This window comes from Lagopus leucura, unplaced genomic scaffold (genome assembly GCF_019238085.1).
Source record: "Lagopus leucura isolate 7727_CA_CO unplaced genomic scaffold, USGS_WTPT01 Super-Scaffold_100022, whole genome shotgun sequence".
In the NCBI taxonomy this organism is placed as follows: domain Eukaryota; kingdom Metazoa; phylum Chordata; class Aves; order Galliformes; family Phasianidae; genus Lagopus; species Lagopus leucura.
In genome coordinates this window covers 2,863,658-2,884,990 of record NW_024962275.1, presented here as the reverse complement: position 1 = coordinate 2,884,990, position 21,333 = coordinate 2,863,658, and the positions used below count along the sequence as shown (strand labels likewise).

The 21,333-nt window shown below is 46.9% G+C and overlaps 1 long non-coding RNA gene across 1 annotated transcript; it reads left to right on the top strand.

Annotated features, from left to right (window-relative positions):
- Window positions 1–1,057: 1,057 nt before the first annotated feature.
- On the top strand, window positions 1,058–11,893 carry LOC122184390. Its single transcript, XR_006180542.1, has 3 exons — window positions 1,058–1,099; window positions 10,451–10,572; window positions 11,833–11,893. It is a non-coding gene; the product is annotated as an uncharacterized LOC122184390 (long non-coding RNA).
- The last annotated feature ends 9,440 nt before the right edge of the window (window positions 11,894–21,333 follow it).

Here is a 21,333-nt window from a genome sequence, read left to right as displayed (position 1 = left end):
GGGGAACTGCTGTAGGAAATTGCCCATCTGTCCACCAGCACCAACCTTGGCTGGTTGTGCACTGCTCTGGTTCTTCATGCAAAGACTTTTGGGTTGGTGCTGCTGGTTCACAGGTTGGAGAGATGTCTGCACCTTGAAAGCACGTTGCAATGCAGCAGGTACCTACAAGAAATGTATGCTTATGCATGCACCCAGCTCTGTGCACAAAGCTTTGCAATGACCATGGCAAGCTGGGCCCCATCAACACCTCCCCTTCATTCTTTGGCTGTGAGTAGTGGTAAACCACAGGTTAAGGGGGCTGTGCAGATAAGGATTGGTTCAGGTAAGGATTGGTCTGGAAAATCTTGAAGTACTATGGCCGAATCCTCATCCAAACAGGCCCCAAAAAATGCAGTGGTACTACAGGTGGGGGAAGAAATCTGGAGAAAAACAGCACGAGTTACACAGCCGTGGCTGGAAAGATTGAAGCAAATGCTGAGAAGTTTGAAGGTGATGCTCACCTCGCCTAGGCTGCCTTCCCACTTAGCCCTTCCATAGATCACTGCACTGCTGCAAACTCTTCTCATGAGCGCCTCAGGGTCTCAATGCTGAGAGCAGCTTTGATCTGCCATTAGGAAAAAGCAGAGACCTGAGCGAGGATCGGCTGTTTGTTGAGCTGCCAAATGAGAAAGCACAACGTATTTTTCAGCTCTTTTCCTATGACAAAGAGTCCGTGGTTTGGTGTGAGAGCTACAGGGCAGTAATTGTGCCAAGTGCAGCTGGAGGGTAATTTTCGGAAGATCCACAACAGAAAGCAGCAGGTTACTGAAGCACGAAGATAATTCAGTTTTGCTTCGTGCTCTGAGGTTCCCCTCTGGCCCAGCTGACCTCATCAGTGCAAACAGAAACCAGGACAGAATCAGGCAGTGGGCTCCCACATGTACTGCATGCAATGCTCTGCACCCACCCCAGCACAGGAGCAGCACTTAACCCAGAACAGCTGATTTCCCAGCTGCCATTAAAAGAGCTGAGCCTGAGCAGGGTGCAGTCTAAAGAGCATTTTCCCTTCAGCTCCCCAGATGTGAGGATGCAGACACTTGCCACCAGGCTGTTTCCTAAGGTAAAGCATTGTGGCTTGTTTTCTGGGTTAACCTGGAGTTTTTCTTTCTCCTATGTATTTTTTAGCCCTATTTCTGGAGGAAGGGCCCAAGTCTCCATGTTGGCCGTGTGTCTGTCAGCTCCCTGGTGCTCAGCAGGGACGGATGTGAGGACAGATGCAGGGACAGGCAGAGTGATGCAGCGTGCCAGGAATGGGTGCAGTGCTGGCACAAAGAGTTCAGCTCCATCCACACCACCACGATCACACCCTGTTTGCTCATTGCAAGACACGCCAGCATCGATTGTGATGTGTCCTGCTCTATTATTATCTCTGGAAGAGATGCTGCTCCCTGCTCCTTAAATACCACGTTTGGATGAGATGGGTAAAAATACAACTGGCTAAAAAAGAAGTGGTGGCTACAGTTAAATTTAGAGACCAGATCCTGGGGGTTTGTTCCCTATGATCTCGTGAGTTTGGGTGAAAAATAAGTAGGAGAAAACATGTGAATGGGTGCTTTATATGAAAGGTTGGGCTTCCTGAGTGCGACCAAAGCCCTCCTGGGAAGGGGGAAACAGCAAAGAGAGGTGGGAGGCAGTCATAGGGAGGGAGAGGAATGAGCTCCAGCATGGAGAGAATGTGAAGTGTTGGGCAGAAGGCTTTTGTGGTATAAAAGGTAAAACTAGAATCACTCTCAGTGCTCAGCAACTTTCTGTCCAGCGTCTTCTCCCCAGCTTTGACCTGATTTCTTTTTAATAACTTCTCAATCAAATGATGTGAACTGATCTGACTCGCAGCTCCAGGCTAATAAATAAACCAGCCCTCTCCGTGGCCGTGAGGACACACAAAGGAGCTGCAGGTTCCTGGTAGCTTGCTTCCACCTGTGAGCTGAGCTGCTGAGTCCCCAGCAAAGCTCACCCAGTGCACATTGAATGCATCCCCTCCCCTTTAGCCTCTCACAGGTGAGCAATGCTGCTGCAAATTCTCTGCTCTGCTTACCTCCCAGCCAGCGCTCCACCACGTGTGGTTTCCAAGTTATCGTGATTTTTCACTTGAGTGCCCTGAGCAGGACAGACCTCAGAAGTTTCAGGTGCTTGGAGAATTCTACAGAGCTTTTTGCTGTGTCTGGGTCCCACATCCAGCTCAGCTGCTGGAGCTGAGCCCACTGGGTGCAGCTGCCTCTCTGCTTTCCTTTTTAGCTCCTTTTTTTTGCACAGTGCAAAGGCAGCAGGTGGGCAGCAATGCTTCAGCATAGAATTATCCATAAATCATCATTGCAGTGGGGCCTTGGTTTGTTTTCTTCCCTTTCTTAATTTCTACTCATGTATTTTTTTCCCCCTTTCAGGATATAGTGAGGTCGCTGCTTGGCAGCCCTTGCAGCCAACCTGGGCTGCTGTTCTCAATATCTGCCAGCTGTTCTGCCATTGCACTGTTGCACAACACAGCAAAATCTTGGAGCTTTTTAAGGCTTAACTCGAGGTCTGAATTCAACCAGAAAGCACTGCTTAACAGGAATTGATTTTCAGCCCATCTCTTCGCTACTGCTTCCAGCTGGGGGGATGGCAGCCTTCCTGCAGAACGGCTGCATTTGTACCCCTTCCAGAGTCAATGCAAGGAGAGCTTTGTTCCCAGCACCTTTTCTGGGCATGTAATCAACTTGCTGGATTTAGGTCTCTCACTGGGTTTTCCTTATGTCACTACACTGAAAGCTATTTTGCTTTTGATCCCCAAAGAGAGAAGAGCATTAATGCTCTGTAGCTTTATTTATGGCACCTATTGCTATTTCATTTATTCCTTGTAACTTCTGGCTGCAGATTTTTCCATCCTGGGGCATCATGGCAGCAAAGTGATTTTCTCCAGAGGCACAAGCTCAATAGTTCAGGCAGGCCCTGTGTGTTTCTACCTTCCCAGTAAAAAAAACTTAGCAATTTATGCTTGTATTAAATAAGTTTTCTCAAATAGCCCAGAGCAAAACTCAACACCCTAAAGAAATCAAACACGTGAAAACCCTAAAGAAGCTGCTGTTTTTCTTCTTCAGAGAGAAGCCAACACGCTTGTTTTTTTTAAAGAGATGCAGAACCAAGAGAGCTCTGAAGCGCTGAAATTACATCTTGTACAGCACAGGCTGTCACGCTCAGAGGCCCCCCAGCATCGCTGCTCGACACAGCTGAGCGCAGAGAGCAAATCTGCCATCCACGAGCCCTGCGCTGGGACTTAGTGTTCTCGTTCTGACTAATTATTACTGTGTTAATTTGACAAAGAGATGTTCCTCTTTGCAGGAACTTTCCAGCGCTGCGCTATTTTTTTTTTTATTATTATTTTATTTTTTTCCAGCTGCTCTTTAATTCTGAAAGTCTTCTATTCTCTCCATATCCTCATACCCTTCCATACTCTTCCCACAGTGTATCTGTGCTGATGGTGACCACCTCGGGATGCTGGGATGCTCCCTTATTGTGCCTGAGTTATGGTCTCAGGCTACAGAAACGTGCTGAGCTGCTGCCCTGGCAGGAGAATTGGGTGGAGAAGAACCTGATGAGGTTCAACAAAGGTGTGTGTAGAGTCCTGCACCTGGAGAGGAATAACCACATACATCAGTACAGGATGAGGATACTGATACTGAGTATGCGTAGAGGACGTCCTGATGAAGAGGAGCTTTGTGGAGAAGGAGCTGGGTGTCATGGCTGACCCGTGGCTGACCATCAGGCAGCACTGTGCCCTCATGGCCAAGAAAGTCAGTGTTTTTTTGGCTGATCAGAGATTGACCATGAGCTAGCAGTGTGCCCTCATGGCCAGGAAGACCATTGGTGCCCTGGTTGACCAATGGTTGATCACAAGCCAATAGTGTGCCCTTGTGGCTAGGAAGGCCAATGGAACCCTGGGGTGCATTACAATTACACACCCAGCAGGGCAAGGGAGTTTCTCCTCCCCTCTGCTGTGCCCTGGGGATTCCACATCTGGAGTGCTGGGCCTGGTGCTGGGCTCCTCAGCTCAAGGCAGATATGGAACTGCTGGAGAGGTGGCAAGTCTCCTCCTCTGGTGATATTCAACACCTCCCCTGAACACGGCTTCTTTAGCAGGAGGTTGGTTGCACTGGGTGATCTCCAGAGGTCCCTTCCAGCCCTTGCAGTTCTGTAGTTCTGTGACATGCCTGCCTCCAGCCCATCCACCTGAGACCTGAAACATCCCCACTGCAGGGCAGATCACGGCCATCAGTGCGATGCTGAATTTCAGGAGCAGCCACCCGAAAGCTCAACATCCCTCTTTGTGCTTCGCCTTTCAAGCAGGCTGATCAGAGACTCTGTTGAAATGGAAATCAAAAAGCTGCCAGGCTTGGAACATTAATTAAGATACACAACAGGGAGAAACGCAGAGGGGAGCGTCTGATTGTGAGTTATCTGTTTGGAGAGGAAAGTGTTTGTGGATTCCATGTGCATATATCATTTTGGTGTGAATGAAAGAAATTGAATCCAACTACAAGGGAAGTTTGTATACCTCCGTGGATTTAATTTTCAAACTTGCATTGTGCAAAGATTAACCTTGCTGAAGGGCATAAGCAGAACAAGCAGAACATGTGAAAGTTAATCCCTGATATCAGTTTCTTCAAGAGGAAGCACCAAGCTGAGCTAAATACTTATTGTGTACAAATACCTTCTTCCTCCTCCCACTGCTTTCTTCCTAGCTCTGCATTATGGCTGTTTCTGCTGAAGGCTCTGCCCAGCACGCCTGCAGGCCCGGATGCACAGCACTCCTGCACAACGTAGCTGTTGAGCAGCCTGCTATTGCTAAGGAATATTAATGATATTTTTGAGTAGGAACCTGTGTCCTTGAGCATGCATGGGTACAGATATCTCTGCCCCTTGCTCCCGCAGCTTCGGTTGCTACGAAGCCCTGCATTCACATCCATGGAGTAAAGAGAAGGCACAAATTAGCCCAAAGCCTCACTGCTCTGTGGAGGAAAGCATCAGGACTGAAGAATGCCTTTGGAAAAGCCATTCGGTTCCCGATAGCCTCTCTCATCTCTGTCTTTATGGGCTCTGTATTCCGAGCTAATTGCTTTCCTATCTATTCTGCTGTGGTGTTTATTACACCAAGCTCCTCTCTGTGCACCAGGAGGGACTGCACCAGGCAACCGTGTTCCATTGCTGCCAATGGGGCTCCAATATTGACCCTGGCACAGATCAGGAAAGGGACCAGCAGTGCTTCTAGCCTGCCACGTTTTAGCTCTCCGGGGATTAATTAGTGCTTTTCTAGGGCCCAGAGAACTCCAGGAATGGTGTGTGTATTTTTAGTAGGACTGAGGGGGATGCATAACTCACTTCTCCATGTTTCTCTCCCTTATCTCTTTCCTCTCATTTCAAGTCTGGCAAAACACAGCCATTTCTATTGTGGAGTGTTTTCCAATCTAATTAGCTAAATGTTTTCACTGGGGTTTGAGACCCTTGATTGAAAGCCAGCTGTTTGCTATTAGGCACTGCTAATAAGGTCAACCACGCTCTGGGCTCAAAATATTTGTGTGAAATGCTGCAGATAAAAGCAAGCAGGAACCCACACACAATGCCGCCACAGCATCTCCCTTTGCAGCCAGCTCTTGTGTGGCCATGGGGCATCCCTGACTCCTCGTTGGCTGTGCATCAAGGATCACACAGTTTTCCTTTATCCTCCTCCGTTTGGGCTGAGGAATAATTCACTTGCTACCTCGTTTTTTATTTCATTTTTTAACTCGCTCCCCTCTGAAGATTGATAGCGCTTTACTGTAAAGGGGAGAAAATCAACTCACGCTGATCTATGGCCAGACGTTATTTCTTCTCGTGGAGTCTCATCTGCAATTTGTTCAGCAGCTTTGAAATTAAAATTCTTTTGCAATCTCCCCAGATAGCTGAAAATACGCCGTTATTGCCCTCTCTCAGATGCCTGCTCCCTCCGATCAGGGCATGGCATTATCAGCACCGTGCATTCTGCTTTGCATTCAGAAGTTTTGGGCTGTAAATAATGTCTCTGTGTGGCTCAGGGAGAATTATTCGGGGCCGTTTCTTTTTCATTTTTTTTCCTCTTTTCCTTCTTTCTCCCTTTTCCTTCCTATCTTTCTTTCTTCACATCTCGGAATGGGCGATAAATTAATCGCTGCTTCCCCCGTAGCAACCACCAACATGCAATATGGAGCTGATTACTTCACACCTGTGATTTAGGCTCAGAGGTGACCCTGCAAATGGTGTTTAAAAAAAAAAGAAAAGCTTATTGTGTGCTGCCTGGGAGGCACAGAGCACAGTGCAGTCCTAGAAAGCAGCACAGGGTCATAGAATCATAGAATGACCTTGTTTCAACCCTCCTGCTATATGTGCAGGGTCGCCAACCTCCAGACCAGGCTGCCCAGAGCCACATCCAGCCTGGCCTTCAATGCCTCAGGGATGGGATGACCGTGCTCTATTCCCTCTCTATCCCAGAGAGGAATTCTCAAAGCCTTGGTGCATCGCCATTGCTGTCCAGAGCGAATTAAAACTGGAGACCAAAAAACAACACCATCCAAAAGGTCTGTCCCATGGAGACTTTTCCTACTCTTCTGGGGTGAGTCCAACTCCCTTTTCTTGCCTGCATCTCTATTTATTTCCCAAAAGCCAAAGGTTTCATGTTGTTTTGTTTCTAATGGAGCTAATTGGATCGGTGAGCAGAGGAAGCTTTCAGGAGGAGCTGCTGATGAGCAGATAGCACGCAGAGCTGGTGTGTAATCCCATCCTTACCCACTGCCTTGTTAAGATCCTTATTGCAGACATACACCCAGCTGGGCTTAGTATCAAGGTTTGTGCTTCTCTCCTCCTCCCTCCCCTTCCTGCCTTTTTTCTTTTTCCTCATCATATAATTTGCTGCCGTGTGCTGGAGGAAAGCCTCCTTTAACAGGTACACGTGTTGCACTGAGCGACATCCTCAATTTAAATGGAAATTCCATCAGTAACCAACGTGCCATCTCTCCTCGTCTGGGAAAGGGCTTAGAAATATCATTCAGAGGTAAAACAAAAATAAAAAAAAATAAAAATGAAAAGCCACAGTTTGAACCCGTTGGTACCGGAGCAGGGAGCAGGTGCTGTCCTCTCAGAAAGGCCAATTGTAGATAATGATCTGCCCGTTTGTTTGCAGCCAAGGGAGTGTAAATTATCTGCCTGAAATACGAGCTCAGTAATCAAGGCTGAAAATGAAATGAAGGTGGGAGGAAATGGGAATCTCATTAAGTGGTGACCACTGCCACGTCTTCCAGCGGCATTAAAAGGTGTTGGCTGAATGCAGGGGCCAAGGTGGGGACAAAGAGGCAGAAACAGGAGCTATGAGAGCAAGACTGAACAGGAGGAAGGTAGGAGCAGCAGCGTTTTCTTCCGACCACAGCAAATTTGGGAGATGTTTTTGCCTTGGAAGAGGGAGTGCAAGGGATACGAAGAGGTTGAGGTGTGTAAAGGGGCTCAGTGTGTGCTCAGGTCCCATCTTCACCCTCTCCTTTTCTGCAGCCTTTTCATCCTGTTCCTTTTGCCTCTGTTTCTCACTATTTGTCCATTTGACTTCTCTGGTGGGTCAGAGATCTTCCTGCGTCATGTAATGCTATGGAAGCCCTGAAAGCCATCCCCCAAGCATAACTCGTAATGCAAAATGAATCAGAAGGAATATTTACCCATTTTTTTTTTTTTTTTTGTAGAATAGGGGGAAAAAAAAATAAAGGCAAAATATTCTATTGTCCTCTCATCATTCAAAATTCCAGAAATGCTCACAAACAGCTCTTTTCTGGATGGGAAACTTTCCAAAATGAGAAACTTTCCCAGATCCTCATGTTGTTAAAAAGCCATTTGCTCCTAGGAGGGATACTTGGAAGCATATTTTTCAGCCAGCTGTAAAAATAAATCATTGACTATTGCTTCCTTTGACTGATGAGATTTATGGGTGCTGTATGGATGATTTATAGAGAAGATCACTTAAAAATGCTCTCTTGGCTGTTCTCGATAAAAAGCATTGATGCTCTCTGTGCTGCTGCAGGGCCATGCTCTATTGCAGCAAGCAAGGCAAGGACCTCAAATACAGAATCAGCCTCACTGCTTGCAGTCTGTATTTGACCACAGGGAAGAAGGGGGATGAGTGGGGAGATGAGCAGTGTGGGAATGTGCATCCCTCACTTCTCAGAGGCAGGATTCCAGCACCGTAGAGCTGGGAGTTGAGTCCCTTCCTGGGCTGACAGTGATCCATTAGGAGGATGGAGGAGGTCCAGCAGTGCAGAGGTTGTGTGGGATGTCACAGGGGATAAACGTCTCCTTCAGTCTGTATCTGGGTTGATGTGTTGATGTCTTTGCTGCTTTTCGTGGTCCCCATCCTCTCCAGAGATGGGAATAAGTCCCTGGTCCCTGTCCAGATCTGGGACTTAGCTGCTTTTCTAAATTTGTTGAGATTCATTTATGGCTGTAACGGAGCCTCTGCCTGTATGTTTAAATCCCGAGGAAGTGCAGCCTTGCAAATGTCTGATCACTTGCGATGAATAATTCGGGTTGACAGGCAGTCAAGTGAAGATGAGTGGCTTCTCTGCCATCCACATCTCTAAGAATACTTGGTGAGAAGTTTCCGTTTGCTGCAGCTGGTGACTGCACAGCTTGGGTTTTCTCTTCCTAGCTGATCAACCCCAGAACAGGCTCAGGCAGAGCCTTTCCCCTCGTATTGTAAATTACAGCAGGATAAATGCATTACAGGGCCAAGCAGGCTGGGGCTGCTCCTGTGCTCCCTAGGCTCAGTGTCACACTCTGAAGACATCTCCAAGTCCATAGCAATGATAGCACAGAAGAGAAATAATATGAGTTCATCTGTGCCTGTCCCAGCTGTGCTTCAGGCCAGGCTGGAGGAGCCACCTGTGTGAAATAAAAGGCTTTAAGGAGTGAAGGGATCAATTTCACCTGAAGCTGTTTTTTTTTCTCAGAAGCTGAGGATTTACTTTAGTGCCCATCCTCAGCAATGGATTCAGCATGAAATACTGCATGAGGGAAGAGCATCTTCATTCACTGAATAGAGATTTGAGGGAAATCAGTGCTTCCTGAGGAGTGCGGGTCCAATGGAAGACCTCAGCACCCTCAGTCTGTGCGTGGCATCTACTGACGTGTCCTTCTTATGGAAAAATAAAGCCTACTGAAAGATAAATAAGTACCGGGCCTAAAATAAAACAAATTGAAAAAAGCAAGTGCTCCGGTGAAGGGAAGATGCTGGAGGGTTCATCTGCTGGTAGGGTTTTGGAACAGAACCCATTCCCTGTGCTGGATGCAATGACCATAAGGGCTGGAAGATTTGCTTTGCCCTAGGGCACCCTAACCCAAAGATGTGGTGGGATTTGGATGGAAACAAGGAATGAGGGAAGTTTAACTTATTCAGTAGTTAATTATTCAATAGTTTGTCAACATGCTATCAATTATGACAGGTGTGCCAACAGCCACAGAGCAGCGAGCCCTGGGAGCAAGGTTAGAGCTTGTAGGAGCATCCCCAGTGCCAACGCATGACCTTGCTAAGGGCTGCAGTTAATGCAGATTCAACAAATAAATAAACATTTGTAATAGGTCTGGTACCTGACCTCATCCCAACGGTGATCACTAACAGAATTATTGACCTAACCGTTTGCTGTTGGAGAATTTTGGAAATGCCAGGTGGGTGTTCATAAATCATGCAGTACCGCTCATTTTTCTTCCTGGACTCAGCCCGATGCTGGGGCTGTGTAAATCATGGTGTACAGAGCCTTGATGGGGTGCCATAAATCTCAGAGCTCTCACCTTCTTTTTTTCTTTTTTTTCCTTTTATCTTTAATAATTAAAGCTCAAACAGAGAGCAAGAAAGGCTGAGGCCCTCCACGAGCTCTGAGTTTTTGGGAGGTTTTGGGGGTATTTGCTGTATTTTGGATTCCTTGTCCAGCCTGAGCCACAGGGCTGCCTAACCCCGAGAACCCAAACAGCAGCAAAATCTGAGCTGAAGGGCTGTTGGGAGTATTGCTGTCAGGAAATTCACGCTGAGCACTACGTAAAACCAAAACGACCCTTCCTTGTATTTCAGTTTCTGTCTTTCATTCCAAATTAGGATGAATGAGATGATCAGAAGGAGATACGAAGAGGATATTTAAGGGACGGTCCAAATGGTTTTAGAAATGAGTCTCGGGGGGAACGCAGTTGTAAAAATTAAGCCAATTAGATTGACCATGGGTTGTTTTTCCTCTTCACGAGGAAGCACGCAGAGGTAGATAATTAAGGCCAGTGCAGATGTAAGGATTAGTATTCCCGGCTGCTAAGCCCACAGTTTTAATTAGTCACTGGGTCTTTCTGCAGGGCCATGTTAATAGACAAGGGCGTGGTGACCTTTTCCTTTGTTTTTTTTTACCAGGTTCATTACAGCCCTGCTTATTGCCAGGAAGCATTACAGCTTTGTGCTTGCAGCAGCTTTAAAGGCAGATGAAAGCCATCGTACCAGGGTACCCCAGAGGCACACCAAGTGCATCATCCCAGGTGAGAACTCCTTGGTTTCTGTCTTGCTTTCCCAAGTTTCGTGCTGCTGTGCTCCATGCCTTGTGGGGATGTAGCAAATCCAGCAAATCTGTTGGTGTCTGATAAAAATCAGTGTAAGCCAGAAGGACATTACTGCTCTTGACACAAGAAGACACTCAGCCAACTTTCTCATAAAACAACAGAATCACAAAATCAAATGATTTGGTAGTAGATTGGATGAGACCTTCCCGACCATCTGGTTCCAACCTCCTGCCACGGGCAGGGACACCTCCTGCTGGAGCAGGCTGCCCAAAGCCCATCCAGTGTGGGATGTGTGTAGAGTGCCTGAACTGCTCAGCAAACCATTGATTTCTCGGGTTTATTGATGCACAACGATTATTTGTGGGTCTTTGAAATGGAAGTATCTGTCTCAACCCTATTGTAATTGTGTCGATATATGTACCTGACTGTGGTAAATCAGACCAACCTTGTGAAACCTCTGCTGTTACACCATGTAAATGAGACCAGAATCATGCCAAAACCTGGCAGTAAATGAACTGCAGCAGCAAAAGCAAGTTTAATGGCTGTGTACTGCAATTTAATGGATATGTGCAGCCCTTGTTTTATTACCAGGTTTTAGGAGAATAGCATCCATTTAATTGACTTTGATAGAAGGAGGTCTCCTCAGTACTGCAGACTAGGGCAAAACCAATCATGAATATAATTAAAGTATTTTCTTCCAATATGTATTTTGTCTTGCAGTAACACCTGCCCCGCATACCTTGCTGGCTGCAGGAGCTCTGTTCCCTTCCTTGTTATGGGGAAGAGCAACCCAACACATTCAGGTCTCTGCAGCCAAGCAGCCCACAGGTGCTACAGCCAGAATGTTGTAGGCTTCACACATTTGTCTCAATCAAGCACAATCAGTGACAGCATCAGTTGCCCTCAGCAATCACACCCAGAGCTTTCTGAGCTTCTCTTGGGGCTGGGATGATTATACTGGAGCAGGATGAGCCACAAGGGCCGTTGCTGAGGTTTGGGACCCAGTGTACACCTCACTACTCTCTCCAAGCAGAGAAATGGTTTTGCCGTGGCTGGCAGGCACTGCATTTCAGTTCAGAGTGGGGCCATGCTTCTGGGATCCTTCATTAACAAAAACAAGCTGAAAATAAATGCCAAAACGTAGGACAATTATCACGCAATTAATTTCAGTCCTGTCACCATAACATTCTGTTTGACCTTATTCATTGTTACTTGATCTTCAGCTCGTTAATATTTCAGGTGACCTTTGGGGCTGGGAAGAAGCTGCAGTTTTCCACTAGCATCCATGAGTCAACACGAGCATCAAGTCACAGCAGCACGCCAAACCTCATTTATCATTCCATTTAAGGTGTCAGCAGAGCCATTATTCAAATGGATGGCCACACATGCAATCAATCTTTAATGAAACAATAATTGCACCTTCCACTCTGCAAGACCTCTGCCTTTCTTAAAGGTATCTTGTGTATTAATTATTGAAAATGTCTGTGTTTTACCAGCAGTAAGTTATGTTTCACCAATTGCCATCTTTCAAGAGAGTTTTAACTGGGTAATTTATGACTCTCGATTTCGCTAAGGAAAAAATAAACAGTAGATACTGTTCTTTCTCTTGCTTTAGCATTTCTCATGATTCTAGTGGGGTTTTGTATCTGGATAGAAACATGGAAAGATGGTCCCAATGGGATCCTTGGCAGTAAAGAGAGAGACCATGTAGATGCCACCCACAGGTGGTACTTTTGAATGTCACTGTGCAAAACACTCCCGTTCTGTAACAGTGGTCTTTGTGGCAAAGTCAACCAAAAGAGCCGCAATATGTTCCCAAGCTGGGATACCTCAGGGCTGCCTGCGTCTCTTTCCCCTTGAAAAATATTCAAACTTGCTTTATTTGCCAAAATTTGGGGGGATTAAATTCTGATACATGTGGTAGGAAACAGGGCTTGTACCAGGTGAGATCCCCTGATTGCTTTTGCCACATGAAAAGCTGCTGCTTTTACAGACTGATTTGGGGTTGGGATGGTGGGATTGGTGTTGGGATTGGCTCACTCTGTGTATAAGTTGGCCTTGAATCCAAGGGGAGGTGAGCCAAAAGGTTGAGTGCTGGCAAAATCCGGAACCTGATAAATCTCATTGTCATTTAAATTTTTATTAAAATGAAAATTCTTATGCGTTTATTGACTCTGAGGCTCTTCTCTTCCCGAAGGAGACTCAAGAGAAAGATGCAACTGGCTGTGAGCTGCCTGGTTGGGAGGTAAATTGCTCAGCCACAGAGCAGTGCTTTGGGAAGTGAAAGAAGTAATGGTGGGATGAGTGCCACTGTTGGTGGTGTAACCTCTGTGGGTTTCAGAAATGGCAGCAGTGCTCTGTTCTTAATACAACTACGGGGAAGTTAAAATTAAGCAAGTTCCTATTATTAGGTTCTTTATTATTATTAATATCTCAGTATTTTATTATTCTTTATATGTTTTTCCCTCACCGTGATCGCAACTCTTCAGCTGGATATTTTGTCTTCTGTTTATTCCTGGAATCACTGGCAGCTTAGTTGGAAAAGGATATTGCAATGGCCTGGTACCCTGAGCTGTTTGCACCGATGTCCCCACGGAGGGGACACAGAGAGCTGGCTGGGAGAAGAAAATGAACAGTTCTATTTATGCAGCACGTAAATGATCACGGAGCAAGGTAAGTATGTTAACAAAGAGCCTCTGCTTGCAGCAGCTGTGACAAGGCTGTGTCTTGGGGAGCAATCTCTCTTGCTGTTAAGTTTCCCTCTGGTTCCTATCGACTCTGTGTGCTGCACCAGGGCAGCTCGTGCATTGTACAACACAACTCTTATGCGTCGAGCAACCCGTTGTGCAGGTAAAGCTTCAAGCACAGTGCTGTTTACTTTTATCCTCTCTTTCCAGAACGATTTCCATTTGCCTACATTCTTTCCTGCTCTCAGCTGCCCCAGGTCAGGGTCTCCCTGTGCTGAGCCAGGGCACAGACCTGGCTCATGTTGGAGGGGCGATGCATTGCTGACATCCCATGGCTGACACCCAGGTGGGCTCACAGCCCTGGCCATAAGGAACTCTCCTGGAGCAAAGCCCTGGAGCACTGCAGTGGGTAGGGGAAAAAAAGCCATTAAACCCTTCTGCCAGCACAGGATTAGCTAGTGCAAGGTTAAATCTCACTTCTTAAGAGGCTGGATTGCAGGGTGATAAATGGCACGGCTTCCTGTATTGTTTGGTAATTAACTGTTTGAATCCTTTTGTATTAAGGGGAGGGAAAGGGGGAAAGATAAGAGAAGAGGGATGCCCTGTTCCTTCTGTACACGCTGAGCTCCATTCATTGTGAAAGGATTTATAGTTTTCATCATAATTTAATTCTAAAACATATCACTTAATTAAAGGGATTTATTAAAAATCCCCTGGCAATGCTTTTTTACGATTAGCCCAGGAATCAGCCCTTGAATGTCATGGAAACAATTCATCAATTGATTTGTTTAACTGCACAGGTCTCACCCCTCCCCGCTCTGGACAGAAGAAAGGAATCTATAGACCAAAGCTCAAAAATCTCAAGGATGGATCAGATGTTGATTCCATCCCCTTTTTTTTTTTTTCCATTCCCTTCCTCGTATCTTTGGGACTGGTTTACGAACCTTTGTTAATGAGCTGATTAACAGTGATGATGGAGGGCTCAGCTATATGTCTGTCCTATGGCTGTGGGCAGGGATGGGCAGTGCTCACTGCAAGGTGCCATGTGGGCTCTGCAAGACCTGCATCCAACCCAAGGAGATCCATCAGTTGTAAGGGGGAAGAGATTCCTAACTGCACCGCTGAAGGCAAAAGCTTGGGACTGTTTCTAGGCTTCTTGAATTGCCTCAAGGCTCCAATTATTAAAGGGGAATGAGAACACAAATAGGTTGTGGACCAGCATCTGCCTTCTTCATCCTTTTTGGAGAGGAAGAGACCCATTCAGGGGGCTCTGAGGCAGGAGCACATCACTCCATGCTAGTCAGCTCACTGTCGCCAGCCCTGGCCGCTGCCATTTGTCTCTCTCAGAGTTATTCTCTTCCCATTTGAACTTTGGATAAAATGTCTCGAACCTCTCTTCTCACAACCCATAAATCTTCCCTTAACCCAAGTGGAGAGCTTGGGAGTCTTATTAAAAAACTCATGAGTGAGTTCAGACCTTCCCCAGTGACTCTGTGCCTGCAGCCTTTTAAGTCTTCCACGGTGAAATCAGGAGTTTCAGTGCCGACTTTGGCATTGCTCCCCAAGCTAAAGCCTTGTGCTGAATACAAAGCAGCACTTCAGGGCTCCATCTCCAGATCCTCACATCAGGCTTAAATGCAGTATGTCTTTGGATGTAGCTGTCTATTAGCCCTGTTTATTAGATCTGGAAGGACTGGTAGAGAGAGAAAAGGGAAAAAAAGCCCGCAGAGGGAATGCTCTTTCTGTTCAGCACAAGATGTGAAGGGGACTGAAGGTGAAATATTACTTCAGGAGATGCATTTATGATCTGCCCGCGCTGATATTTTAATTGGCCCCTGCATGTTAATAGGAGGTGATTCCAGCACTGGTCCTTTTCTTTTTCGCCTCCACCTTCTCAGCTGCAAGGAGCAGCTCTTCTCCAAGTCAACCAGCCTATAGGCTCAGTGTTTTAGGTGGCATTTATGAAAGTTCTGAAATTGTTTGGAAAAACATTTCTCACCATTCTCATAGGTTTTGTCCCCCTTAACCTGCGTGACCCCCTCCTGTTTGTACTCTCCCAACATTTCACTCCAGCTTGTGATGCTCTGACAGCAGTACCTATGATCAATGTATTCAGAGCCATGCGACCCTATTTCCAGTTGGACCCAGCCAGCAGGCAGGACTTGTCTTCTGACACCAGAAGGCAGACACACGAATCCCATCTCATCAGTGCTTTGTCCCACATCCTATGGTTCCACACTGCAGGAATGGCCAAATTTCCTTTGCCCTTGTCTCTGTGGGTCCCATACCCTGGCTGGGCTGGCCAGGATGCTCGTGGGACTCCATCTTCTGAGTCCTGGAGAAACTGCTGACCACATCGTTCCTCTTGGCCCCTTGGAGGTGTTTTTTCCCAGAGCTTTCAACTCTCCCTTCTGTTCTGTTGAGGAGTGAAGGTTGCTGGTGTAGCAGTTCATTTGCATTACAAAATGTGAGCTGTTGTCCTTAGGCTTATGAAGAGCTGTCAGAGGACTGAATTAAAGCGCAATGCCCCAAGTCCCTCTTGGTTTGTATTTAATTAAGGCTTTTCATTCATCATTTATTTCTGCATCCCATCTTCTTTGGTAGTTTATCAAAAAAGAGAAAAAAGGTTTCCTCCTGACAAAGATGCTGATAAGTGTTTTCTGAAGGCAACAGGCTTCTCTGCTGCCCGCACTTCTTATTTCTTTAACACATGCATATTTTTTAATGACACAGGCACTTTTGATTTACTTTTTACAAAGAGAGTCCGGCCAAATTTACAAGAAACACATGCATATATAGTGTGTGTGTGTATATATATGTGTGTATTTTATTGTGAGTCTTACAGCTCTGGTTAAGTGCTGCTTCCAACATCGGTGCCCAGCGCCCCTGAGGGACAGAGAGCTGCTTATGGCACTTCAGGTATAAAATTCACAGCCATGAAGAAGAGGCAGTGAGAAGTCTGTCTGATTCTTTCCAGGTGCTGCTCTGTGCAGGAGCTCCCATCTTCCCTCAGCACGTGTCCCTGTGTGAGATCTGGAGTCTTTCAAGTCTGGATATGGGAGTGATGCTGTGCACAAGCCTTGGCTTGGTTTCTGCAAAAGCTCATTCTGAAAAGAAGGGGTTTTTATATATCCTCCCATCTTTCCTTCTGCTACACAAATGTACTCTCTCAGTGCAGATAATTAAACATGCTCACACATCCCCAAAGCAGAGCAGCTCAGGTGTGACCAAACGTGCCCGTTCCTGCATTTCACCCTTTGAAAGCTTCACAAATCAAAGAGACTCACTTTCAGACAGTGATGAATTGCTTACGCTCCCATGTGTTTGCTTGGAGTCCTCCTTTAAGAAAATGTGAATGTTTTTGCTGGCTGTGAAAGTGTGGGGGAGATGCTCCAGTCCTCTCGAGGTGTGAGGAGCAAGCTGGCATCCATCTCCATCCCCATAAAGCTGCACTGGGGGGTTCATTGCCACACTCCAGGCTGTGTGGGTATGGAGCTTTGTCACAACACTTCATCCCAGCTTGGCTGGATCCCCTTTCCTTTTTAAACCCCAACTGCTTTGCTTCTGATCTGACCTGCTTCATCTCCCTGGCTCTGTCTTTCCCTATGATGGCTGCTGCATGTGATTTGCTTTTACATGGGCCTAAATCTGGATTGATGATGTGCCCCATCCCCTGAAGAGCTCTATCACAGCGATGACATTTCAGAGCCAGTGTATCACTACACACAGACTTGCCGAAGCACTTCCTCAGCTCCCCTCCCTCCTAACAATGCATTACTTAAGAAAATTAAAGCTGAAGCAGGTATGTGACCATCCTTCTGATTCAGGGGGCCGTGCACCAGAGACGTTGCTGGAGTAAGGAAGGCTAGCATTGCCTTTGCTCAGATCCTTCTGGCAGCACTTATCAATTATTTGGGTCTGCATTATGAAGCAAAGGCTCTGTGCCATGACACCAGTTGTTGCTGACAGCTGGAATCTCAGGTCCCCTTGATCATGTGGGCTTTGCTGCTGGGGACAAATAGGAGTTTTCTCCTCTCCTTTGCTGTGTGAGCAGGAGAAAGGTTTCCTTACCCAGGCTCACCCAGGGCTGCTCCTCCTGCACAGCCATCACACCACAGAGTAACAGGAGGGAGTGGGAGATGGGAGAAGAGCTCTCCCATGGCTCTGCAGCAGGAGATGCTCTGCTCCTCCTGCTCTGCATTTAGCTGCCTGCTGAGCTGGCTCCCAGCGAGAAACAGTCGGGGAGGGGAGAGCAGGGGGCACCCAGGTGCTTGTGCAGCAATAACTTATTTATTTAGAAATCAGCAAGGTGTGTTTGCTCTGCAGTGCATCTGAACACAGCAGGGGTGAGGAGAGCTGAAGAGAGGAGAAAATGGCATATCTCAACCAATTTTAACTCTTCCCTCTCTTCTTTTAGACGCACTTACAATGGTGAAATGCTTTGGACCCAATATGCAACATGCCACATAATGGTCTGGGCAATGAATACGGACATAAGAGTTGTGATTATGCAGCACTGCTTCAGAGCCCAACCAAACAGAGGTTAACCACATTCCTGGTGCAGGCTCACCCCAAATCCCTGCTGCAGTTCCACACTATAGGAACTTGGAAGGCAAACACAAGAGAGAACGAGTGAAAAAGGCCCATTGTGGTTTATTTGTTACAGCTGCAGGAATATGGTGGGAAGCCTGTGAGCCCGAGCTCCTTCTCTGCCTTTGCATATCGTCCTGCAGGGCAGGGCTGAGCAAAGCAGAGCTTTTACTGCTGCTTGCCTGAATGTACCTGTTCAGAGGATGAATAAAAAGCGCTTTTCTCAGTGCTGTCAGCTGGGCTCCTTTTACTAGCGAGTTGTGCTCATTTTGCTCTGATACTTAACAAGAGCTTCAGCAGGCAGAAGCCATGTACTGCGCTTTCTGAAATAGACCCCTGCTCAGCAAAGAGCTGGTATTAGGGAAGCAGTGAGGCTAAGGCAGGCATTTACATGAATTTTGGAGCAGAAGCTGCACGTTGCTTTGAGAATATACAGCCAAGCTCTGCTCCCCAATGCAGAACTGAAATTGCCCTCTTCGGAGGCAGGGTCACATTGTATTTTGTAATTCAGTTTCCAAATACACAGAGTGCTTGCAGCCAGGTTGCAAAACATTCACCTCGCTGTTAATCTGTGACACAACCTCACCTCCAGAAAGGCACCTCTAGGGGAAGAAACAGCACATTTCCTTCAAAGTGCTTCTTCCCTCTCTCTATTCTCATTGTTTTTTTGTGTTCTCTGAAGGCATCCAGTGGTATTGATTGGAGGTGGGTCCTGAAGATTGTGCTGGGAGGGGAGGGCACAGGGCTCAGCGCTGTGTGCACCTATGATGGAATGCTTTGCTTTTGGAGAAAGGGCAAGGAATGCAGAAAGGAGAGGGCTGTGGGGAGCCTTGCTGCCCCTTGGCACAAGTTCACCCTATGAAACACATAAACTCCATCACAGTTCAGGAATGCAAGATGGTCTATGGACAGGATGGCCGAGATGAAGGATGCACTATGGATAGGATGGCCAGGATGCAGGCTGTGTTATGGACAGGATGGCTTGAAGGATGCTCTACAGGCAGGTTGGCCAGGATGAAGGAAGCCATGCAGGCTGATGGCTGCCACTTGCCAGGAGCACTGGAATTGCTGCGCCGGCACAGAGCTGGGCTAGCTGGCTTTAATTGTGTTAAGACTCTGATTGATTTCTTTTTTTTCTTGTAGCTCATTACCCAGCAAGTCATTTTAATTAACACCGTCTAATATTGGTTGAGGTGTATTTTGCAAATGTCAGCACTCTTAATTTTTTTTCCCCCTCTGTGGACCAAATGTGGAAAGCTACAAGAGGACAGTGCTAAATGATTTCAGTTGATTTAGCAGTGGTAAAGCAAGTCGTTAGCAAAGTGCTTTATGAAGCCATAAAAGTCCTTTCCAAGCCCTTTATGGGATTCTTGGGGAAAATCCGTTTGTCACAGAAGATTATGCACTGAGTGCTCCTCACCTGAAGAACAAATGGGTGGGAGAAGGCACGGTCCTGCATCTCACCTTCAGGCACAAATGGCAATGCACGCCCCCAGGCAGCTCTGCTCTCCCAGGTTCTGCAAAGCTGGTGGGTACAATTGAAGGGAAGATGCTGCACTGTCTGGGACAGATGGTAGCATCATTGCCATGTGAACCACTGAAAAAAAGCCACATCAAGAGCAAAGGAGATGATGGAGGCAGCGACCATGGACTGCCCTGTTCCTCGGGGTCTCATTTAGCTTGGTTGTGGAGACAATGTACTCAGTGATTTGCTGTTTCCAAAACACTCTGAGCCACCAGATCTAGTCTGATACTCCTTGCATAGAAATGGCACATTCATAAACTGGAGGTTTTGTGTAAAGGCTCCTCCTCATTACAGTGGATCAGCAGACTGTGTAAAACCTTTGAAAAACAGGCTCCTATGCAGATCATGTCTACCAGCATGTGCAGAGATGTGTTTTCCAATACATGCCTCTAAAACTGGTGGTGTGCCGGCCCTGAACGTGAAATACAACAGGTGCTGTGCTCAGCATTGTTGTCTCTCATCACCCACAGGTGTGAAACGATCTGTAATATTTAACATTTATTCGGCAGGCAAGATTTAATGCAGACTTGAAGCACAAGGCTCGTTGTTTTCCTCTCCCTTACATTTGTACAATTTCATTGGCTTCAGTTCAAGCTTCATTAGGAACAGACTATTACGCACAACAGCCAAGGATGTATGGCTCATAACGAGCACTGGGGTTTGAAGGTTTCCTCCTACTATGTACCGTGAGCCAAGCCTGTAAAGCTGCTACAACATCATCTTTTTTCATTCATTGCCTGTGAATGGTGGAAAGCAGCATGAACTGCATGGTGCTGGGCTGCCTGGCTCTCTTGCTCATCAGCAGCCCTCACCCTGTGCCCGGTTATCTCCTTATCTCCCAACTCCAGTGGGCATCTCAGCTGCTGGCTGAGCAGCTCCATGCTGGAGATGTACTTGACCTAAATAAAGGAGCCTAAGCTTTAACCTTCAGTTGCTTCCTTAGGGGCACAAGCATTCCCATCTCCAGATTTCTGTCGATGGGTGATGGAGAGCTGCATTGCCCCGGAGATCTGCAATGCACATCACTTCCCATTCCTTAGCATTTCTCCCCCGTTTCTGTCTGCCCAGCAGATGTGCTGATTCTAAGAGGAGGGAAGGAGAAAAGAAGCATCGTGAGTATGCTGGGAGGCTGAATCTTACCCATCCGTGGAGAAGTGGTAACTTCCTTCAGGGAGAAATGTTCTCTGAGAGCTATAAATGGATCTTTTCTCTGTTTTACTCCATGGCAATTACTTCCACGTGGCCAGCAGAAGGGGGATGAGCCGTTAATATTTTAGTCTCTCAGTCAGCTCAGCATACGGCTCATCTTAGCGCCTGGCTGGGAGCTGCAGACCCAGCACAAAAGGGTTTCTTTGCTGGCCTTTGTAATGCAAAACGGATTCCTTTGTAATAAAACATAGGAGCCCAGAGTCCTCGCAGTTGAAATCTCTGCAGAAGTCGTTTTAGTAGCTGATTTGGGGGTCACAGCACACTATTAATGTGGTAGACTGGAAGATACTGAAATATCTTCCTGATTGGAGGTGGCTGAAGATTACAGGATCAGAGAGGAGTGATGTCCCGGTGAGAAAGTAACCAGGACTCCCAGCACAGTGTTGGCACAGGGCTGCCCACCCTCGGGGAGGTTGGGAAGGCGTATGTCTATGAGGACAGCCAAGGAGAAAAAAAGGGATCTTGGAGGAACTTTTTCTCGGCATCAGCACTCTGAGAGTTGTGGGTGAGATGTGCAAATGAGATTGATTCATCATTCTACAGGGAGTTGGATGCATTTAATTTATTCTCAGGCATCTCTGTAGCACTCACATAAAGCTGTGCAGATGTGTGTGGTGCAGCCCTTCACCCTGAAGCTCCAGGAATGGCAGCTCAGCGAACTGCTCCGTGCTGGGTATTTCATTGCAAAAGTACAGCATTCCCAGCTCTGCACTCCAGGTATGGACACGC